Raw genomic sequence first — 23,832 nt, forward strand, 5'->3', positions numbered from 1 at the left:
TACGTGTTTTCTTTCCGCTTTATATATGTAAATATACATTCTTCTTTCACTTCTGAGATCAAACGCTCTCAGCCTTCATTTGGATAGAAACCATGGACAGCTATATTACTTTAAGTCGCTTTCCACATACGAACCGTCGCAGCTCCATGCTACAGTTATACCAAGCACTTTTTATCGGATTCCTACGCTATAGCTCTCCCGTGCTTGCTAAAAACATGCAAATCAAATCTTCGAGCCCTTCAGAGGGTGCAAGCGAAGGCATTACGTGTTTGCCTAAACATTCCGCGGAGCGCCTCAACAGCTGGAACAGTTATCACGGCTCAAGACCATCCGATCACGACTTACATGACTATCGACACACTTAGGGCCCACATTCGCCATGTTTCACGGATGCAATCAAGCTCTCTTGCCCGCCTGCCAGAACGACGACCACAGGCGTCATTCTCCAACGTGGTCAGCATTCATCGTGCCTCCCTACCATCGGGCTTCACACCCTCGATGCGTTCACCGTCAGCGTTGTGGTGTTTAATACAACTTGATGTGCGCCTTTCGTTCCAGGAATAAGAAAAAAGACTGACCTGCCTACCTTGGCCTTGAAGCAAGCAGCTCTAGATTGCTCACACACTTTCTACTTTGACCGAGTCCACATATATATATGGATGACTCTTCCAGTCAGACCTGCTCCACCGGCGCAGTGGTTATACCATCACGATCAATGAGCATCACATACAAGATTTATCACGTCACATCATCGACCGGTTCGGAGCTCGTTGCCCTCCTAGGTGCCGTCGTTTATATTAACAACCAACCGGCTAATCAGTGGGCAATATTCTGTGATTAAAAGGCGGCCCTAGAATGTATTTTGTCAGCTCTTCGTCGTGGGTCCTGTGAACAACTTATGCCGGAGATAGAAGAAATGCACCATCATGCGATCCCAAAAGAACACGACGTCGTGTTTCAATGGCTCCCGCGTCATTGCGGTATCTCCGGGTAATGACCTAGCCTACGAAGCTGCTAGGAAAGTACACGAAGGAGCAAACGTTGTTTCTGTGCCTTGATCGAAGAATGACGCAGCCCAACACCTAAGCAAGCTAGCGCACGTTATGACATTGGAGAAGTGGCACCCACCTGAATTCCCCCAGCATCGGCTGAATTCTCTCGACCCATATATGCAAGTGCGGCTGTTACCTGGACTTCCGCGATAGGAGTAACCAATGCTGTGCCGCTTACGCTTGGGTGTTGTATTCACCAATGCATTAACGTATTTGATTGAAATGGCTGATAGCGCCGAGTGCAATGCCTCTGGTGTCGACGACACCTTAGAACACCTATTTTGCTACTGTCCATCATTTGAAAATGAAAGGCGTGACCTGTGCACAACTCTCAATAAGCTAGATAAAAAAAACATTCACCTTGAACAAGATTTTGGGACCATGGCCTCGAATATCGCAGCTACAAAAGACCACAAAAGCGCTGTTACGATTTTTGACAACTACCGGATTGAGCGACCATCAGTGATCCGGACTGTGTGATGGTCCGTGATTGAAGCAGATAGCTGTTGCTACGTCATCGATATCCAAAGCGAACTTTCTATTCTACTCTTAATCTTTCTCTCCCATTTTCCTTCCCCCAGTGTAGGGTAGCCAACCGGGCTCAGTCCTGGTTAACTTGCCTGCCTTTAAATAATCATTTTCTCTCTCTCTCTCTCTAGTGAAGTAAATGTTTAGTCATTTAAAAGCAACGAAATTTACCATGAACTTCGGCAAGGAACAAGTGGTTCTAGCGCGCGCACACACAAACCGTCCCACGCGCGCAGCATAAGTGCCTATATCTCTACAACAGACGAATTATTCAACAAACGCAAAGACCACTAGGGATTGCTACAAGCCACGCCTCGCTTGGATAGCGGCAGTTTCCACACCAACTATGATTTGCACCAGAAAGCAGCTGAATCACCGCGACACAAGTTTTATGACATGAGAAGGCGAGTCGGCGCGTCTGTTTATCCGTGCTACAAACTATTTCTCGAGTAGCGGTGTGTGCGGGGTAAGGGAGGTGCAAAGCGTGCACCATCTTACCCCCTTCTCTCTCTCTGTCTATATCTCTATATATATACACACTGTTACGAGAGAGAGAAAGAGCCAAAACTTTATTTTGATGGGGCACGGAGAAGCGTCAATCTCCGTGGTGGGTGGATCCTTCAGTCCAGGGCCCCAGCGGCGGTGGCAGCACTTTCGGCTGTGGCGATAAGCTTTCGCTGATCCTCCAGTGCCGAGATGGTCAGCACCGTCTCCCACTACTCGGGCGTTGCGTTTCTATTTGGGGTGTCATTGGGGATATTTTGGCATGCCCATGTGGTGTGGTAGAGGGTAGCTCACTCTGTACAGAAATGACCAAGGGGCTGATAAAGGGTGGGGTACATCGAGTGAAGGAGCGTTTGGTGAGGATAGGTGTTGGTCTGGAGTTGCCTCCAGGTCATGGCTTCAGCTCTGGTGAGGAATGGGTGCGGTGGCGGCATCGTTCTTCTCGAAAGGCGGTAGTGCTGCAATATATCCTAGTAAGATTGTAGTTTGTCTGGACTTGGGTCTTCTGGCGTCTCTTGCAGTGCCCGGTTGCAGTGATCTCTGGCTATCGTGTGTGCACGATGGTTTCCGCTGACGTCTTCATGTCCCGGTGTGAAAATTATCGTGGTGCGGGGTATTTCGCTGAGGCGATGTAGTATATCGCCTGCGATTTTATGTAGATCGCCGTTCGCGTAGGCTCGACATGCTGACTGACAGTCTGTAAGAATATATAATTCTAGGTTTTGTCTCGATGCCGAGGGCAATGGCGTCCTCTTCTGCTGCGGCGACGTTCCGCGTACGAACGGGGGCGGATACCAGTTCTTGCTGTCTGTTTCCAGCCACGCTGATTACCATGCCCTCTCCATTCGGATACATGGCCGCATCTGTCCAGTGAGCAGTGAAGAGAGTGCCGTATCTCCTTTCTATTGTTATCGCTCGTGCTTTTCTCCTGCCCAAGTGATATTCCGGGTGCATGCTACGCGGAACAGAGGCCACCATTATTTGCTCGTGTAGGGACTTGCGGAGTAATTCTTCATTGTTGGTTGTCGCCACGGAGTATTGCAACCTTCGAAAGGTTGCTCTGCCTGTTCTAGTGAGGTTGAGGCGTGTGATTTGCGCATGTCGGTGTGCTTCAATTAGTTTTTCTAAGGTGTTGTGGATGCCCAGGAATAGAAATTTCGTTGTTCCGGTGCATGGAGGAAGGCCGAGGGCTTGTTTGTACGCTTTCCGTATTAACACATTTATTTGGGCTTTTTCTGTTGATGTTAAGTTCGGATAAGGTGTCGCGTACGTGACTATACTGACGATAAGGGCCTGAGTGAAGCGTATTAAATCTTCTTCCTTCATGCAATGTCTGCGACTGGCAACTCTATTGATCATGCGAGCTACGCTGTAGGCAGTTTGTTTTAGTGCGTTTACAGTGTGGTTACGAAGACTTGTGAAGAAATGCTTACATTTACAGGAGATTGACGATGATCGTAGCGCAGGCCGGCCTCTACAGTTCTTGATTCTTTTCGTCTTCTCTTCTGTTTTTTTTTGTCCCTGCCTTTCGTATTCGTTACATTTCCCTGCAAGCAGACGAAGCCCGTGGGGTGAGTCAGCATGGGCAAGCAGGGTAGAAAGGCCTCAGGTGAGCCATATGAGTCAGCTGAGTTCTGCTTGATCACCAATTATTGCACAGGAGGCGAGCTATTGCCGAAGTCAGTTCGCTTAGGCGGTCCACAACTATAAATGGGCTGAATATTGTGACAAGAGCTTTTGGCACAATCCACGCTTGCGTTGTGGTGTCCAAAGAAGGACCAAGTCACCTTTTTCGAACGATACTTGTGCATGATGGTCATCGTATCGCTCTTTCGAACGACTTTGCGAGGCCAGAGTACCAAGACGAGCTATTCGACGGGCTTCTTCGGCGAGACACAAAGTCTTAGATACAGAATTGTCATTGCTCAGAACGAAGGGTAAGAAAGTGTCCATAGGGCTTCGCGGTAACCTTGCATACAAGAGATAAAATTGGCTATATTTCGTGGTTTCGTGTTTCGCCGTGGTGTATGCGTGAGTGATGTAGGGCAGCACGTCATCCCAGTTCTTATGATTGGAGAAGACATGCAAGGCAAGCATGTTGGTCAGCGTTCTGTTTGTCCTTTCAACGAGGCCATTGGTCTATTGATAAGGCGTGGAGTGAGGGAACTGTGAAGTGCACAAACGAAGTAACTCTTGAATGGCATCAGCAGTGAACTGGCGACCACGGTCACCGATGATGACACGCGGTGGGCCATGACGAAGGACCACGGAATGCAGTAGGAAGACCGCGACGCAAGCAGCGGTGGAAGAGGGTATGGTTGCAGTTTCTGCATACCGTGTAAGATGGTGTACGTACACAATTATCCAACGGTTCTTGTTGTTGGAGCACGGGAATGGACTCAAAAGGTCAATGCCTAGAGTATCAGTTTGGGTCAGTTGGTACATACTGAATTGTAAAAACTAGTCAAAAGACGAAGGACAGAGAAGAGACGTGGCACACACGACGACTGGACTAACAACTGTGCTTTATTGAAAAACCAAAATGGACTCCCTTCAAGGACGCCCTCTTCATACAGAAGAAAGGAATCTGTATAGGGGCTAGCGTTGCACCAGTCCTATGCCAGATATTTTTAGAGAAGTTTGACAACATACTTTAAGGCTCTCTTCTTGATAAACGTTTGTGCAAGTTTTCAGATATGTTGACGATTTCTTGATTATTTTAAATCTTTCACCGAATGACTCCTTGCCTGTCGTAGTTGACCAGGTCTTAGCGGTTTTTAAGGCTTGTTCGAGTGCACTTTGCTTTACACATGAACTGCCTACTAACCACTCGATTAGATTTTTAGAAATTGAACTAACTTTTCTTGACGATGGCCATGTGTGCTGGTGCTTCTTGCCGAGGAGTAAAAAGGCGTTGCTACCGTACGCGTCCGGACACTCAAAAGTCGTTAAGAGAGGGATTGCTATGAATTGTTTTCGAAATGCCTTGAAAAAGAGTTGCCACCACAGCATAAAATCAAGTTTTGACAACCAGTTCGATCGTTTGGTGACCGCTGGTTTCCCAAAAGCGCTTTTGAAGGCAGCGGCAGAAACTTTGCTGCAAAAGATTAAGAGGCGAGAGCAAAAAAGGGCTGACCCAACGGCGGCTGAACGGAATACACTTGAAGTGATGCCCTATATTCATAGGGTCTCCCACAACGTCAAGAAAGTTGCTGCTAGGCAGGGCGTTAACGTTGTTTTTTCTGCTCCGTGCAAACTTTCAGGCATTTGCTCACGTGTGGCGCGTGGCAGGCATAGACCCCCCGCGTGTCATGACAACGGTTACATTCCTTGTGCTACACGGTGGTGTATGAGCTTCCGCTGATTTGTGAAAAAGTTTACATAGGTCAAACAGGCCGGTGTATTAATTAAAGGCTGCGAGAACACTACAATTCTTGGAATACATCTGATAGAGCAAATCTGCCTCGCCATTGTCAGGAATGCGGTTGCGTCCCGCTTTTTTCCAATGTTAAAATCCTTGGTAGGGCGAGGGCAAGACGGAGCGTGAAATTGTCGAAGCTTACCGTATCAATTTGCAAGGGGATAATTGCATCACTTCTACCTCTCTCACTGATGCAGAAGGAACTTAGTTTCCTATCGCACTGGCGTTAGCTACCTGGCGTTTTGCAATCACCTTTGTTTGTGTGTGGGTGTCGGCTTTTGAGCTGCGCATGCTCGCCGGGTTTTCCTGAGAGACGGGGTTTTCCTATAAAGCACAGTTGTTAGTCCAGTCGTCGTGTGTACCACGTCTCTTCTCTGTCCTTCGTCTTTTGACTCGTTTTTACTATTCAATGCCTATTAGATCCTACGGCGCACTGGGCGGTGTCAATGGCCGAAGGGGACCCGGGCTTTGGTGGTCGGTCGCTTGTGATGTTAGCACGTTTCACAACTAGCGACATAGCGCTTGGTTGTTTCGTACATAGTGGGCCAGTAAAAACGCTCCTGCGTGCGGTGTAGCGTTCGTATACGAAACCGAAATGGCCGGATGTTGCATAGTCATGCATGGCGCGTAGAACATTGGTGCGGAGACTCTCGGGGACAACAAGCAGAAAACGTGTTTCATGCCGTGATTAATTAGTTTTGTAGAGCAACTTATCACGAACAGTAAAGCGACCGCTGTCTTGAGAAGTACGGGTGGCGACAAAAGCGTATCGAGGGTAAGATCATTCCGTTGTTTTCGCTGAAAGTCTGCCGCATCAGGGAACGTACAACAGCAGCGAGACAGTCGTCAAAATTCTTAGCATCGCAGTCAGTAGTCGCAAGAGGAATCCGAGAGAGGCAGTCTGCGTCAGCGTGATGACGGCCACTCTTGTACGATACCACAAAGTCCTATTCCTGGAGCCACAGCACCTAACGTGCGAGGCGACTAGGGGGCTCACGTAAACCGACCAGCCAGCATAAAAGAATGATGGTCTACCGTAAAGTTAACACCGAAACTTCTCTACGGTGAAAACAGCTGCCAAGCATTCCTGTTCCGTAACCGTACAATTGCGTTCAGATTTGCGAAGGCAACGGCTGTCATATGCGGCAACATGTTCTGCGCCACTGTGACATTATACAAGCACCTACCCCGATTCCATAGCATCAGGCTAAACTTCAGTCGGGCAAGATGGATCAAAGTTACGCAAGATGGGTGCAGACGTTATTATAAACTTCAGTTTAGAGAATGATGCGTCACACTCTGGTGTCCAATTGAAGACTATCTTGTCGCAAAATACTTCTCAACGGGTAAACGATGTCATCAAACCGGGGAAAAAAACGACGAAAATACGAAGATAGGCCAATGAATGAGCGAAGTTCTCGTACTGATTGCGGTGGCATGAAGGAGCTCACTGCTTCAATCTTACGAGGATCGAGTCTGACGCCATCCTTGGACCAGTGTTTGACGGTCGCCAAACCGACATTTTTTTAAAGTTTAGAACCAGTCCAGCTTTTTCTATGTAGTCGAGAACAAGGCTTAGGCATTCGTTATGTTCTTCAAACGTGCGGCCAAAGATTACAACATAATCGAAGTAACACATGCATATCTCCCACGTTAGACCACGCAGTACTGTGTCCATGAATCTTTCGAAGGTGGCAGGAGCATTGCAAAGGCCAAAATGCATAACATTAAGTTCGAATGGACCATCTGGAGTCATGAACACGGTCTTTTTCTTGTCAGCAGGGTCTATAGGTATTTTGCCAAAAGCCCGATCGCAAATCAAGTGTTGAGAAGTAATAATCAGCGTGTAAGCAATCAATCACGTCATCGATTCGCGGTAGCGGATAGACATCCTTCTTTGTCACTGCGTTTAGACGTCCGTAATCCAGGTAGAATCACATGGATCCATATTTTTTGAGACCAAGATTGCTGAGGCTGCCCATGGACTAGACGACTCTTGAACGACACCTTTGTTCATCATCTCCTTGACTTGCTCTGCAATAATTTTGCGCTCGGAGGATGACACTCGAAAGGGCTTCTGGCGGTTGGGGTGTGCTGAGCCGGTATCTATTCTGTGACGAGCACGGGACGACGCTAAATAAAGGGGTGCATCTCCATGCGTGAAGTCGAATTAAGCCTCATGCCTGGCAAGGACCTGTACCAACGCTGCCATTCCTATGTAAAATAGCCTTGCTGGTCATGCCCAGCATTAGCTCTTCAGAATGGCGATTATCGCAAGGAGAGGAAGCTGTAGAGACGTCCACAGTTAGTGCCGCTATCGAGCTACATGCGGCTTCACCGAAGCAAGCGATTTTCATACCGCGAGGATGGACAACCAGTGTGGCGGCACGATTCAGCGCCCACAATGTGGCGACTCCTTTCGTCAAGCACACGACATAGCAGGGCATAAGTATTTTTTGCACTGTTTTTGCGGACAGGCCTAACTACGAGGTCAACACCATCACCGTCAACAGTAGTTGCAAAAACACAAACGGGCGTCAGGCCCCACGATGGCGCAATCACTTCATCAAGAACAGTGAGTGTGTCTGTGTCCCTGTCTTCGCCACGCGAGCTTTGATCAGAATGTGCTGATATTAATAACTTGTTCAACGAAATTTCGCCACAACCACAGTCCATGGTAGCGCCGCATTGTTCAAGAAAATTGTTACCAAGAATGACATCGTGCGAACAACGAGAAAGAACAATTAATTCCGATGCAAACACTTTCCCAGCCAATAAAACACTCTCAACACAAACACCAAGAGGATGAAGCCACTCGCCGCCTACTCCATGAAAGGTAGTAACGTCGTTTCAAGAAAACATAACTTCACATAAGCCTAGACGGTTTTCGAAAGCGAGGCTCATCACACACACAGTCGCCCCAGTATCAACTAACGCCATGGTCGGTATTCCGTCAATCAACACATTCACATAGTTTTTGAGCATCACAACAGGCAGAGGAATTTCTTGCAAATACCGTCCGGAGACCTCACCTCCATTGGCCGCGGGTGCTAGTTTCCCGGTGGTGGTGAGGAAGAACGGCGCCGAGGGGACGGAGAGTGACGAGGACGGTTATTTGACGGAGTCAAACTCCGCTAAAACGCTGGCGAATCGCTGCGTTTGGTCGCATGCGAAAAGCGGGCCATTGGATGCAAATCGGTCGTCCGTACGCCATATGAAGTACGGGTTCCGGGTGGCGAGAACATCGGTGGTGTACTTCTTGATTGACGGCCTTGACGACAATACCGAGTTATATTGCCTGTGGAACCGCAGTTGTAGCACACGGGCGAGTCGCGGTTCACAGCATTTTCCTCTACGCGAATGCTAGGCGGCTGCGGACGGCGTGCAAGTTCATTGTCATGTGGATAACGTGTCTCTGCTGCTCGCTGAAATCCGTTATATCGGCCATAAGTCACGTCGTGGTAGTAGGGTAGGTGCTTTTCTTGTCGCGGCCTGACATAAGTCACAGGGCCTCGGGGTAAAAACGCGGATGTTCTCGTTGTCGCCGAGCGCCATAAGTAGGGCCTCTGTCGTAGAGACGTGGCTGCTGTCAGGGCGCGAGTTCATAAACCTCAATGCCCCTCGCCGCAGGATACGGGGAGAAGGATGCCACGTTTGGCTCGAAATCTGATGGTAGGTTGAAGCTACGAGTGCCAGGGTGTGTCACTTGCGCGTGGAGGCGGAACTCCTCCTGAACTATTTGTCGTATCGATGATGCAAGATCGAGGGGCTGGTTGCTATCTACGCTTGCAACTGTCTTCACATTGGCTAGCCTGCCAAACTTCGGCGTGATGCGGCGGTGGTGTCGGTAACTTTTTTGGGGGTGACGGTAACTGGTCAATAAACCAACATATGCTCCCCTCCGGCAACATTGATGCCTTCAGGGAGCATATGTGGGTTTATTGACCAGTTGCCATCACCCAAAAAGATCACGTGCTCGTGACGCCTGCGGCAGAAAGGATATTCCACATCCGCCCCTAGGCTTGTGAGTGGTGGCGCTGGCTAACACTCCCAGAGTTAGTTCTAGTTCTAAAACATAAATACCCCAGAATACGGATGGGAAAACGGTTCCGCGGTAGCTCAATGGTGAGAGCATCGCACGCGTAATGCGAAGACATGGGTTCGTTCCCCACCTGCGGACAGTTGTTTTTTCATCCGTGTTCATTTCCATTAATTTATCATTTCTTTAATTCAATTAGTGTGTGCAACTAATTTCCTCTATGTTGTTCTTGGTGTCAATGTTTGTTGGCTGCTTATGATATGATATATATATATATATATATGCTAGAAGTGCACGTTAAGCAGCAAACTTATTTGGCCTACCGGTCGGAAAGCGGACTATACAGTACTATCTATTGGGCACGACAGCACTCAGGGAAAGCAGCATCCCAGCAATTCATTTCTCCTTCAGATTCTTCTCGGATGGCCACTTCACGCCGGTCCGGGCCTTGAACCACCCGGAATGACCGGGCTAACAAGGATATTCAATGTGACCAACTGTCACGTGCCGGATGCCATGTTGATAAAGTCATGGGATTCTGTGCTTCACCGTTCGTTGCCAACCTGCGCAGATCGCTAGGCACACAACCAGTGCTCAGCGCCACCCCACAGCCCGCCTATTGACGCCGATCACACGCAAGCCGAGATCATTGTGCCCGACAGCACTCAGGGAATGCAGCTACCTCACAATCCGTTTGACTTCATAGTTCAGCTTGCTCTCGAACTGCCACTTCACGCCAGTCCGGGCCTTGAACCACCAGGAATTACCGGGATAACAAGGATCGTCACTGTGACCAACTGTCACGTGCCGGATGTCATGTTGATAAAGTCATGGGATTCTGTGCTGCACCGCTCGACGCCAACCGGCGCAGATCGCTGGGTGGACAACCAGTGCCCAGCGCCACCCCACAGCCCGCCTATAAAAGCCGATCACACGCAAGCCGAGAACATTGGGCACGACAACACACACGGAATGCAGCCACCTAACAATCCGTTTGTCTTCATTCTTCACGTGAGGATGCGATACGGAAAATGTATTCGCTATAGTGACCCATGCTTGCTAGTGCTGCCGTGCCCAAGGCTATATGGTATCGTGTTTGAACACGCTGTGCTTATACTAAAGCTTCTATTACTTGGCGGTGATGTGCAAACTAATTCCGACCCTGAAATAAGCCAAATATTAAAGAAATACGCACAGATATTAAATTCATTAAGGAAAATCATCTAGCTAAAATCGATAAGAAATGAAACATGTTGACAAGCCTAGAACAAAAACTCGATTCTTGTCAAGAGCAAATAGCAAACATGAATTCGGTAATTATATGAAATCAATAAATATAGAATCGACGATCTAGAGAATCGTAGTAAACGCTCTAATTTGATAACATACGGGCAACCCGAAGCCACAGGAGAGACACCCTTGACACTGGAACGCTCAGTGAATAAATACGTTATCGAAGGCCCTCTGGAATTAAAAGCAGTAGCCATCGAACACATACATCGGATAGGGAGAGCAGAACCTAACAAGATTCGGCCTGTAATCTCCAAATTACTAGATTCAAGAGATAAGTAAACAATACTGAAAAGAGGGTAAAAAGTTAAGGACACTCAACTATCTATTGCAGAAGACTTTTCAAAACGCGTGCGGGATATCAGAAGAATATTTTGGAACAGCGGGAAGGTAAACCAGCAAAAGAATGAAAAGGTTTCGCTTGTTTTCGACAAACTATACATTAAACAATCGCCCGTATGTTTCGAGCAACGAGCAGGATGACAAAGTGCCGCATGAAAAAAAAGAACGATTGAGAAAGGAGGGCAGAAAATCGCCGTGCCGGCAAAGCAATGAACACCACCGGCAAAGACAACAGCGGAGTTGTAACTCGATAAGGCGCAAAATTAGCGGACTAACGTTTTTCACAGTAAATGCTAGAAGCGTCGTCAACCAACCCCAAGCACTTGAACACCTGATAATTGATTACGAACCTAATGTAGCAGCTATAACAGAAACGTGGCTCACGTCCGACATTCTTGACGAAGTGTTCGCGCCGCCAAATTATTCCGTCATCCGCAAAGACCACCCACACGTGGTAGCGGGTTGGCGTTATTAATAAAAAAATGTTTTGCTTTTACCGTTCTGCCTGCGATAAAAGACGCTGAGGTGGTACTTTGTAATTTTCTTTGCAAAGGTAGAAACGTTGTCTTAGGGTGTGTTTATCGGAGCCCGAATTCGAGTGACGAGTGCATCAGTGCCATTCCCGACGACATAAAACGTCACGCCCATGGTTCACGCATCACCCTTATAGGTGATTTTAATCTTCCTGACATTAATTGAAATGACATGTACTACTCGTCAGCAGCCTCAGATGCACTATTTGATCTCATGTTAACCTTCAATCTTCATCAGGTCGTTTCACGTCCAACGCGTTTGCAGAGCATTGCAGAGCACTCAAAGCATTCTTGACCCAATACTTATCAGCCATCATTTCGATATTAACCATGTACGAACTGACGTAATTCGTGGCATATCAGATCATGACGTACCAGTATGTGTGTTAAAACTTGTTGGTACCACTGCCCACTTTCCTGTGTCCATAGTAACCGACTTCACAAACGCTGATGGCAATAGCATATAACATACCTTGATCACGAGTTCCAGCCTTTTTCCCGAATAGGTTCCAAAGCCTCGGATTCCGTAAATTCACTTTGGCTTATGTTGAAATCTATCGTCTTCTACTGCGTCACGAACTATTTGCCTACTAAAACCAAGTAGCCGCGAAAACATAAACCCTGGATAACCCGCGAAGTAATTCAGGCAAAGCGCCATCTGAAAAGATTGCGTAGAACAATAAAAATTAGAGGAGGCGAATCCAGGGTGATGAAACTGCTTAATGCCATCGCGGAATTGGAATTCAAGTTTACAGCCAAAGGTACAAAAGAACATTATTTTAATGTAACGATACCAAGCTTTCTTAATAATAACCCCGAAGGGTTCTGAAGGCACTTTTGCACCAATGATAGAGAAGCGTCCCACTTACGCCCAGAGTAACAAACTGCGAAAGCCAACGCATATAACATTTTCTTTCAGTCAGTATTTACTACACACAATAACATTATTCCCCCCATTCTAACCAGACAGGGTGTAATCATTGGGAAATAAGACATTATGGACGCTGGCATACTTAATCTTCTGCTTAATCTTGCCCCTAAAAAGGCAGCGGTCCTGACAACATACCTAACGACTTTCTGAAAAGTATGCGAAATGGTGCAGTAGATACCTCGGCATAATTTTCTTAAATCACTCACGACTTCACAACTACCGAACGACTGGAAAATTGCAAAGATAATAATGATCATCATCATCATCAGCCTATATTTACGTCCACTGCAGGACGAAGGCTTCTCCCTGTGATCTCAAATTACCCCTGTCTCACGCTAGCTGATTCCAACTTGCGCCTGCAAGTTTCCTAACTTCATCACTTCACGTAGTTTTCTGGCGTCGTCAACTGCGCTTCCCTTCTCTTGGTATCCATTCTGTAACTATGTAACAAATACATAAATCAGGCGACACAGCAGAAATTTCCAATTTTAGACCCTTTTCCTTAACTAGTACATCCTATAAGCTTCTAGAGCACTTAATCTTAAAAGTTATAACGGTTTTTCTAGAGAGCATTGGCTTCTTGTCTCCCTACCAACATAGCTTTCGTAGTGGTTTATCAACAGTAACCCAACTAACAGTACTAGTCCACGATCTTACATTTACTGTCAATCACAGTGGCCAGACTGACATAATTTTACTTGACCTATCTAAGGCATTTGATTGCGTATGCCATAACAAATTAATCGCTAAAGTCGAAAGTGTTGTTGGGAAAGGGCTCCTTTCAGCTTGGATAAAAGAATTTCTAGACAGTCGTTCACAATTTGTAATCTACGAAAAAATGCTAACACCCGCCGTTACTTCCGGAGTTCCCCAAAGCTCAGTTCTTGGGCTATTACTCTTCCTAACCTATATTAATGACATCACAGCTGACATTGGTCGTAATATAAAACTATTCGCCGACGAATGTGTAACTAATTGCGAAATCACTAATTATAGAGACAACATCGCACTTAATACATCCCTCATCACTATAGCTCTTTGGTGCTCTAATTGGCAGTTGTCAATTAACGTAAAAATGTCTGTGGCCATGTCCGTAACCAGGAAAACAAGACCATCTAACTTTACATATGAGTATAATAGCATACCACAAACTAAAGTTGAACAACATAAATACCTGGGAGTTACATTACCCTCAGACCTCAGGTGGGATAAACATATTTCGAATATCACCGCAGGAGCGTTACGCAAATTATACTTCCTCAAAAGAAGCCTTGCGCTCTGTACGACCTCAACGAAGCAACTGGCCTACACAACGTTCGTTAGGCCAGTTCTCGAATACGCAAACGTTTCCTCATATAATGACTAACATAACAAAATAAGAGGCAGTACAAACAAAGGCCTAAGGTTCATTCACAACAAATATAAACACACTGACTCACCGACTAATCTCCTAACACAGTCTGGATTGGAAACACTATCTACCAGAGCAAAACACGCTCGCCTGAAGTTGTTGTTTCAGCTTCTAAGAAGTAACTATAAGATACACGTGTCCAGGTACAATTCATTTTGTGAGGCTCGAAAAATACGTAACAAACATGAGTACACTTAACAGAATACACATGCAACAACGACACGTTTAAGTTTTCATTCTTCTCCCTCGCAGTAACTGATCGGAACCGACTTGTACCTCCTATAACCGCCATTGAATCGTTATCCGAATTTACCTCACAAGTACGTAGAGGCTGCAGTGCGCAAATAAAATTATTTATCATCGCATGAATCATCGTCACAAATTTTGGATTGTGTTGCTTTCGACGTCCCATTTTCTTATTGCTTTTTTTGTTGGCTGCCATTATGTGAACATATGCTACCCTCTGTACCCGAAATTAATTTTCCGTGCAGTATTACTTCTAGTCGTAAGAGGATTGTTGTAACATTCATTTTCCTGCTAACTGATTGTCTAGAATTTTATGTTTTTCGCATATAATTTCTTCTCTCTCTCGAAGTGTATATGTTTTGAGCGCATCTCCTCACGCAACTTTAACATATTTTGACGCGTTAAGGGATATCTTTCAGTTCGTTCATATTTGATGTATAACTGGTTACTTACGTGTTATTCACTGCTAGTATCATGTTAGTTAACTGTCATGTGAAAACTTGCATTTTTGTTCCTAAGCTCATGCGCCCTTCTTATATTGCCATCCTTGGGTAATTGTTTTCTTTTTATTTTACTTTATTTAATGAACAGTTCTACCGAGATGCGTACTGATATACATGTATAATGTATACAGTACATAGTAACTGGAGCCATTGAAAATGAACGAAGTTAAAAAATTAAATTATGAGGTGTTACGTGCCAAAACGACGATCAACGCGTGGCATGCGCACAATGCCCTCTGTAGATCGATGGGCATCTCTTGGCAGCTGTAACCGCTGATAGCGTCTTGATAGCTGTAATTATCCTTGAACCCCGGCAAAAGCATGGCCGAAACTGCAGCCCTCATCTTTCTACTAACGTGCAAGTCCAGAGGGGATTTATATATAATTGTAAAGAGGAAGTAGGAAGTAAGAGATTGGATAGAACCAACACAGTTCTAAACCAGTGAATAACAGCATTGCAACTCTTCGCTCGCAATTCCCATAAAGGGAGGCGAGGCAAAAGGTGACGTGGGAAGGCACGAAAACGCTACTACAATAGACACGACAGCGGCTGAGCGCAAACTGAAGGCAACGTACGGTTCGCTTCTGCTATTTCTGAAAATTTCTGAAAAATCATCAAGATCATTATCAGCCTATATTTATGTCCACTGCAGGACAAAAGCCTCTCCCTGCGATTTACAATTACCCCTATCTTACGCTAGGTAATTCCAAGTTGCACCTGCTAATTTCCTAACTTCATCATCCCACCTAGTTTTCTGCCATCCTCGACTGCCTTTCCCTTCTCTTCGTATCCATTCTGTAACTCTAATGGTCGACCGGTTATCCGTCCAACGCATTATATGGCCTGCCCAGCTCCATTTTTTCCTCTTAATGTCAACTAGAATATCGGCTACCCCCGTTTGCTCACTGATCCACACCGCTTTCTTCCTGTCTCTTAACGTTAGGCCCAACATTTTTCATTCCAGCGCTCTTTGTGCGGTCCTTAACTTGTTCTTGAGCTTCTTTGTTAACTTCCAAGTTTCTGCCCCATATGTTAGTCCCGGTAGAATGCAATGATTGTACACTTTTTGATACAAAGTTTAAGTTGCCGGAATGCAGCGCCCCCAAGCAGCGCTGCCTTCCTGAGACTGAGTTCTGAGCTTCTTGTGTTGAAAGCGTTCCACTCTAGCCCAGCTGGGAGGCTCTCTCCTTTCCTTACAAAATGCACAATGTGACCCAGAACTGGATCATTCATGGTGGCTCGTGCCACCACAGCAGGTGAAAGAAGTCGTGGATACCCCTCCTCAAACATAAAAATTTCGGCAGGGTCAGGTAGTGCAGTGCTGTCGTTAGGTAGCGGCAGTCTGGTAAGAGCGTCAGCATGGCCAAGCCTCTCTTCCAGGCTTGTATACAAGTGCCTACGTGTACGCGGATAGCTTGAGAGCCCACCTGACCAAGCTTGGTGATGCTTGCACAGGGACAGGCTTGTTGGCACCCAGCAGACCGAGAAGTGGCTTGTGGTCAGTGTATGCTTCCAACAGTATGCCCCACAAGTTCTGGTGGAAGCGATCTACACCAAACACGAGTGCCAGGGCATCCCTGTCAAGTTGACTGTTGTTTCGTTCTGCTTTTGACAAATTCCGTGAGGCAAAAGCAATAGGAATGTTCTCGGCCATGAGCATCTTTGTGAGCCAGAACTGCACCTATGCCATAAGGTGACGCGTCACAGCTGAGACATGCAGGCCTGTCAGGGCGGAAATGCACGAGAACTGGAGCTGAGGTCACCACGTGCTTGCAGGCTGTGAATGCATTTTGCTGATCCTGCCCCCACTCCCATTTCTTTCCATCACAAAGAAGAGAGTGCAGGGGAGAAAGAAGTGCAGAACGATTAGGCAAAAAACGCCGAAAGAAATTGACAAGTCCCAAGAAACTCTGAAGTTCATTGACGTCTTTGGCGCAGGGGTATGCAGAATGGCAGCCACTTTGTCGACGTTCGGGGAAAGGCCTTACTTGCTGATGATGTGCTCAAGATACTCCACTTGTGGGAAGAAGAAGTGTCAATTTAAGAGTTTCACTTTGATGCCAGGTTCTTGAAGCTTGCGAAGCACAGCACGAAGGTATAATGCTGACAGAGGGTCACGTCAGGGACCATTACACCAACCAGGATATAAAGTGTATGCGAGAAACTTCCGCACAAGTGCACCATGGGTACTTGCCAGTCTTTTGGATGTTAATCCACCGTCGGCCCATGTGCTTTTTCAAGATGATTAGACATGGAACCGACACAATGACCACTTGCGCCGTGCGCAGACAGCGCCATTTCGTCCTGCTGGCGCAGAAGGTTTTCCTCAACTGGAGCAGCCGCCTATCCATTCTCCAGCTGTCGCGGATGTGCTTCATGAGAAAGAACCAGACATACATCTCCCAGCTGCACCCGACGTGTTACCTGAGGAACAATCGCCTGGAAGTGTATCTGGAAGTACCTGTGCCGTGGACAACCCTGTCATGGCTGCACCTTGCACTCCAAAGTTGCGGCGTCGCATAAGAACTCGAAAACCTGTTACCAAGTACTCCCCGTAGCATGTATCGTAAGAGGGGAGGAGTGATACAGTGTTTAAGTTGCCGGAATGCAGCTCCCCCCTAAGCAGCGCTGCCTTTTTGTGTTGGTGCTGCGCCATGCCTAGCGGGCAAGTGACAAGTGGCCGCGGCAGTCGGCGTTAAGATGCCGTAAAACATGTGAGTTCATCAAGACTAGGCGCCCTTGCCCTGGTACTTAAGTGGCTGCGCTTCAGAAGTGCCCGTCCGGAGTGTGCCTCGTCTACACGAACAAAGACGCTGACACATTTAACATCGCGATCGCCGAAGCCTGTACAGAATAAGCGATCCACAGCTCGGCTGTAGAGACCATTTGTGAACACAGGTCCGACGAGGAGTACGCACACGCCAAAGCCAGAGCCGCCAAAATGCCCAATGTTGAGATGGCCAACTTGACCAACAAGATCCTGCTGTGCATGGGGAAGCCATAGATGTCCATGCGTAACATCGACGTGTCCCTGTCTCGTCAATGGCAGTGTGGGGATCCTCAGGCACGTGCAAAGGGACACCGACAACAACCCGCTACGCTTATGGATTGAGTTTACCACTGGTGTGGGTGCAGAGACCCTGCTGAAGAGACGACGCTACCGAGCCAACGATCCTGACATTTGCGGTAATTTGGTTCCCATGGAACTCATCACCGTCGGGTGCCACCTGAAGGGAAAGGGGATGGGCCACGTAACCGTCAGGCGCAAGCAACTCCCCGTGGTCCAGGCGAGCGCCATAACCATCCAGAAGTCCCAGGGTAGCACCTACGATGAGCTTGCGGTTCATTACTGAAAGTCCCAGAATCAGAAGCTCGTGTACGTCGCTCTTAGCAGGGTTACCAACCATCAACGGGCTGTGCCTGACGAACAAGGACAACGATCATCGGTTCTATCATGTCAAGAACAACCCGGATATGATTGCGCTATTGCCGATGAATTCAGGAGACTCGGCAATCACCGTCTTCACACCATCACTGCGGAGGGCAACAATACCTTGGCCGAGTACTTCGTCACCGTCGGCAGTGTCAACGTGCGCTCTCGTCGGTGCACACTGTGGAGACGTTGCCAACGATTTTGTTCTAGCACAGCTTTACCAAGACCTGGATGGACCCGAAGTCCCCTACGAAGTGGATGGGTTTCGCTGCATCAGCGCGGCAAAGCGCTCCGACAACTGCGTTGCTGGTGTAGCCATTTACATAAACGGGAAGTGCAGGCGGAGGAAGTCTTTCTGGTCCAACAAGTGTACGAGTACGGGGAAGTTCGTGCTGCGCGACTAGGCAGTGTGGTGGTTGTGTAAGTATACATTGCGCCCGGAATCGGCGAGACGGCAGCGGCAGACCGTGTCCTGAGAGAACTGCAGTTCTGGATTAGAAAGGATGCGTTGATAGTTGTGGGAGATTTTAATCCGAACGTCCGGGTATCCACAAAATTTCCAGAGATGCTACATGCTTGCTGGTTTGGAGACGGCAAGTCCTACGAATGCAATTTCAAGCAACTGCAATACGTGTTCAGATTTGACGTTCCATAATCAGGACACAGTTAAAGAAGTCAATACTGTAGTTGCCATTTCACGGACCATAAGGCGATGCTCCTTGCGGTCGGCCAGAAGAAGCCAGCTGAAGAACACCAAGTCGAACAGAAGAATAAGGAATGGAACAAGGACCACACGATGTAAAATTTACGAATGCAGGGGGTAGCCTACGTGGATGCTCATGCAGATCCCGGTGACAACCTGACTGTGACAGAGTGTGATGAAAGTGTTCTTCGAGAGGGCGAAAACTTTCGCCCCGGTATGTCATGGAACAGAGAATTCGCAATAACCTTGACCACGATGAGTGAAAGTGCCAGTGTGGTGCGCGCCTACATGCGTGCGTGTGTGTGTGCGCGGGCGTGGGCGGGAGGGGGGGGGGGCGTGGTGAGGGAGGTACTCAATGCGTGGGATTTAAAATATTTTATGAGCATAAGTGGCTCCAATTTTGTCAGCTGCTCGAATAATGGGTCGCTCACTTAAACTCTTCCAGAAACTGTAAGGTTCGCTAAGATACTCGCAATTCGTTGCACATTGATATCACTCTGATAAATTGTCATATGTGGTTTATTTCATGAGCTGTGAAGACCAAGCAACATCGAGCACGCGTTTCTCTTCCAAACGCTGACTAGGGCTTTGAGAATACTATCGCATGGGTCGCCTCCCACAGCCTTAGCAAGGGCACTTGCGCGCACCATTTTGCACTCGCCCACAGACTTACCGCTATCTACCGTATCCCATGCGACATGCTAGGGGGCGTGCCAGTTATCCTCACTTTTCCCTTGCGGCTGCTAATACACTGAGACACTGTATTAGACTGCACTTCCTCTGGGATCGGCCCACATTCTGAGAGCCTCTGTGCGACTTTGTACCGCTTTCGAGATTACCCAACGTGGCAACGCAACAGGTTGTGACGTTGGTTTACCAGAGCAAGCAAAAGTATTCTAGTACTGTTGCCATCATTATGTCGTCGTCGCCGTCTAACGTCTGTCGTCACAAAAGAGCTCGCTTCACACACGTAATCTTCAGCCTAAAACAAACACGTTGCCCATGTACCCAGGACGATGCTGGATAGCCAGGTACTTGCAAAATTCCTCGCATAACATCTAGCGAGGCAATGTGTGTAAACTGCATAATTTTTGCTATCTTAGCCTTGCTACTGTCACCGTGGTAAACAGAAATTTCGGTGTTTACAGTACTCCATGCCACTGCGGTGACTAATGCTAAAAAGGAATGGGGCGTCTTCAGTAGAATTTTCAAGCACATGGCACCACTTGACCTATTATGACCTTTGGAACAAAAACATTTATTTTTCCTCATGAGATGCCACGGGAATTGTATGGCAGCTTTTTGAAAATAGCGGCATTCCGATTATGTTGTTGGCCCTGCTAGACGTAGATGGCCCGGCACCCTATCAAATGGGGTGCAGTGATTAGACCAACATAAACTGTGTCGTGGTATCATTTGGCAGACTGGCCTTGCAGTGAGGTTGCGACGTCGTCGTCTGCTGATGTGCCCGTATTACACAGCAGACGCACGACGTGGCAATGTCCGCAAGAAACCTATCACTTACTTTTACAATCATTTTCGATATAGTTTATTCCCCAATGCCTACCGTCTTCATTTGCAAGTTGCAGTAAACATGAAGGGCCACTTAGTCCACGAAAATATAATTTACTTCCTAACAGCATGATGTAGAATCTACACTATCAATATGTGTGCTGAATTTGCACCAGCCCATATTTTAATAAAGAACCTTATTTTGCTATTTATTGAAAACAGTACAAAATAAAAAACAAAGGGTCGACCAAGTTTTGGCGCCTAAGAAGACAACGTCGATGTACCTGTTGTTTGAAATGATTCGATCTGTTAATGTTGATATTTGCTTATTCTGTCTATTCTTCAAATTAATTATTCTTTTATTTCGTATCTTATCTTTAAAGTATTTCACTCCCAATTACGTCGACCTTGCCTTGTTTAGAGTGCACACTTATTTGAGTTTTTCTATCTTTTTTACTGTTTGACACTGTGAAATGCGCCTCTCGCCTCGGTTCTTTGGCGGCGTTTTCTCCATACCGCAAGGCATAAGGCCTATTAGCGCCGAGCGTTTAGGGCTTCCTCGAAACACACGCCCAAGGCTCAGATGACGCTGCGGTTCAGAAGACCTGGTCCTCTAAAAGTGATGTGTTATCCGGTATCTTCTACATCGCGCGTAGTAATAGACACGGTCATTAGAGCTAGCGCCACTTGGAGTAGTGCATCATTACACAAGTTCACCTTCAGTGATATCGCTCCTACAAGACTGAGAGAAGTGCTTAAACGTCCTAAACGTTCATGCAGTGAAATTAGTGGTCTAGAGATCTCAAAACGAATACAGCAATTGTGGGCGAACTGCTATGTCGGATTGTTTATTTCTAGCGAAGCCTTGCATGCGCTTCACGTCAATGAAAACGAGATGTAGCACTAAATGCAGTTCCGTACAGGCAGGTGTCAGCAGCCACTACAGTAAATGACGTAATGAGCGAATGGTGGCTTCGGTTGTGATACCTGTTACTATGGTAGTTGCCAAACTACCATAGTAACTTGCCAAACTGGACGTTTTCACGACCCAATCTCTTACAGTTTTATCACTCAGCGCAGAACTGGCCTTTCTGTTGCGGAAGTTTCTCGAACGTTATCGTTGGTTGTATTCAATTTCTGTTGTCACCGAAGCTTGTGCAGATTGTATGCGCAACACAATTGCTTAGTACTTTGTGAATGGCGCGTGACCACGAGCCGACTAAAAAAGGGTAAGGCCATCAATGGGGCCTCAATCATGCAATGGAAATATAATAGGCTACTCACAATGATGACGTTTAAACGGTAACAGGCGTATTTTCATTTTGTAATCGTAGACCTCAAGTTAATATTTGAATACAAATCTCTCATTTATATTTCTATTATAATCGTTATCTCACACATTTCAGATGCACAAAGAGTGGCTGAGTATTCTACGGAAGCACACACAAAATGCGTCCTTTGGGTCAAACATGGCCATACAGACAACGAAGAGCCGTGCTGCGGGCAGGTTTTAAGTTCCAAGTGCGGAAATACAGAGTTCCATACAGTGTACGACCCAAACAGTTGCGATTTAGATAAAGTGTAGTCGAAAACTGCTTGAGAGGTGCCTATGCACGTTTCTCTGTATGAAATGGTAAATCCTAAACATCATCTTGTTGTTTTTTTTCGTCTAAAAATATGTAGTCTTGATTTCTGTAGAAAACGTTCCAATAAAATAACAAGAGAAGGAATAATGGCCACAGTTTCTTTACTTTTTGGTTACTGCCTGTTTTGACGTTATTTCTATCTCAAACGAAGGAAATTTCTTCCTAGGAAACCACTAACGCAATTATTCAGCGGCTATTATATTACGAAAGAGTCTAAAATTAGAAGTCTGTGAGGTGATCAGAGTTCAAATAATTCAATGAAAGTCGTGCGGGATACAGAACAAGAGCCACTGGATAGTGGACACAGTCTGGACGGTAATCATGCAGCAATTATTCTAGTTGAAAAGCAAAAGATACAAAGGTAAAATGTTATAATAATATCATGACTTGACAAAATAAGAACCTTCTCTGCGTTATATAAACCTTGAAAATGGTATATTCGAATGGTAACTCTAAGTGGACAAAAACAAAAAATAAGTTTGCCTTGAACGCGGTTTGCGCCATGCACCCATTTCTAATCTGCCTTTCTGGCAGTATGAATAAATATTCAGCCTCACAGGCTGTAAGTCTCTCCGTTGCGGCCTGCATTGTCGGCGTGCTCAGGAGCTCCCAGCCACTATTAGACAGTTTTAGTTTAGCGTTTGCAAGCAAACGTTAACGCATTACGTACTTAAAAAATTACGTTGTCATCACTGCGCATGCTCTGAACGTTATTCGGTTTCTGCGGTTTACGTGCACTATGATAACGTACGTTATTTGGCGAGTTTAACGTTCGTAATGTTTACGGACGCTAAAGAAATAACGTTGTCAAACATGGCGGCACATCTGGCTCCCGCTTCAGCATGAATTCTCGTGATTGTTGCACTCTCACTCGCGTAGATCACCAGTAACTACAGAAATGAGCTTTCGCTTTCTCTAAGCTCACCTGAAACGTTAGTTTGGAGCGCACAGCCCGTCCAATTTGTGAGATCGTGGGCGATTCCGGTGACCGTAGGCCTAACTGCGACGCGGCCTTATACGTTGCCGCATAGCAACACCAGGATGCATGTAGGTAAAAAATACTAGGAGGGAGCATTACGTGATTCCGCTAGCCTCGGCAAGCCAACCTCCTCTCAAGCCACCCCTCCCTCTCTCGGGGGCCCCGTGAGCGGTGCCTTTTGGGCAGGAATAGGCCCACAAGGTTGCCGGAACATTCGTGATTTTTTGGTACGTAGTAACTTTTAGTGGCAGCTGCCGTCACAGGCTTGGAGGCCCGTATGCGGGAGGTTGTTTTCTGCTAGTGCGCGCGTCGTTCTTCGCTTCAAATGCGATGCCTTGAAACGTGGAGCAAGACTGGGGCGTCTGACTCATGAAGACAGAAATTTTTCAACGCGTCACTTGCGCTTACCACCGCCGTTAGCGGAGTTGCCAGCGCTCACGGCTCCAAACCCTTCCAGACGCCCGAGTGTGGTCTATTTTTCCCACGTACTCAAGTTTCGTCAAATCAGCTGTTGTGCACCTTAATCTGCGGTGCGTATTATCTTGATAATTTTTCGCCCCGCTGTCTTGCACCTAGAAAGAAACGAGATGTTTTGATGGACACTTTTTTTTGTCGCATTTTCGCTTAATAAAAGGCGCTGGTGTGCGTGTTTTATTTTGAGAGAAATAAATAGCATTATCCTGCATTCTAAACGCCGAAGTGGTTGCCGTTTATTCAGATTTACGTGCACTATTTTGCAAGATTGTGTGGTGCGACGA

At 46.7% G+C, this 23,832-nt stretch overlaps 1 long non-coding RNA gene across 1 annotated transcript in view; it reads left to right on the forward strand.

The window, feature by feature from the left end:
* The window catches only part of LOC125943621 (uncharacterized), a 44,742-nt gene extending 22,765 nt beyond the window's left edge, over positions 1-21,977 (forward strand). Inside the window, exon 3 of the long non-coding RNA XR_007465801.1 lies at positions 21,856-21,977. This is a non-coding gene — a long non-coding RNA (uncharacterized LOC125943621). The remainder of the gene's footprint in view (positions 1-21,855) is intronic.
* The last annotated feature ends 1,855 nt before the right edge of the window (positions 21,978-23,832 follow it).

Source organism: Dermacentor silvarum, chromosome 2 (genome assembly GCF_013339745.2).
Source record: "Dermacentor silvarum isolate Dsil-2018 chromosome 2, BIME_Dsil_1.4, whole genome shotgun sequence".
In the NCBI taxonomy this organism is placed as follows: Eukaryota; Metazoa; Arthropoda; class Arachnida; order Ixodida; family Ixodidae; genus Dermacentor; species Dermacentor silvarum.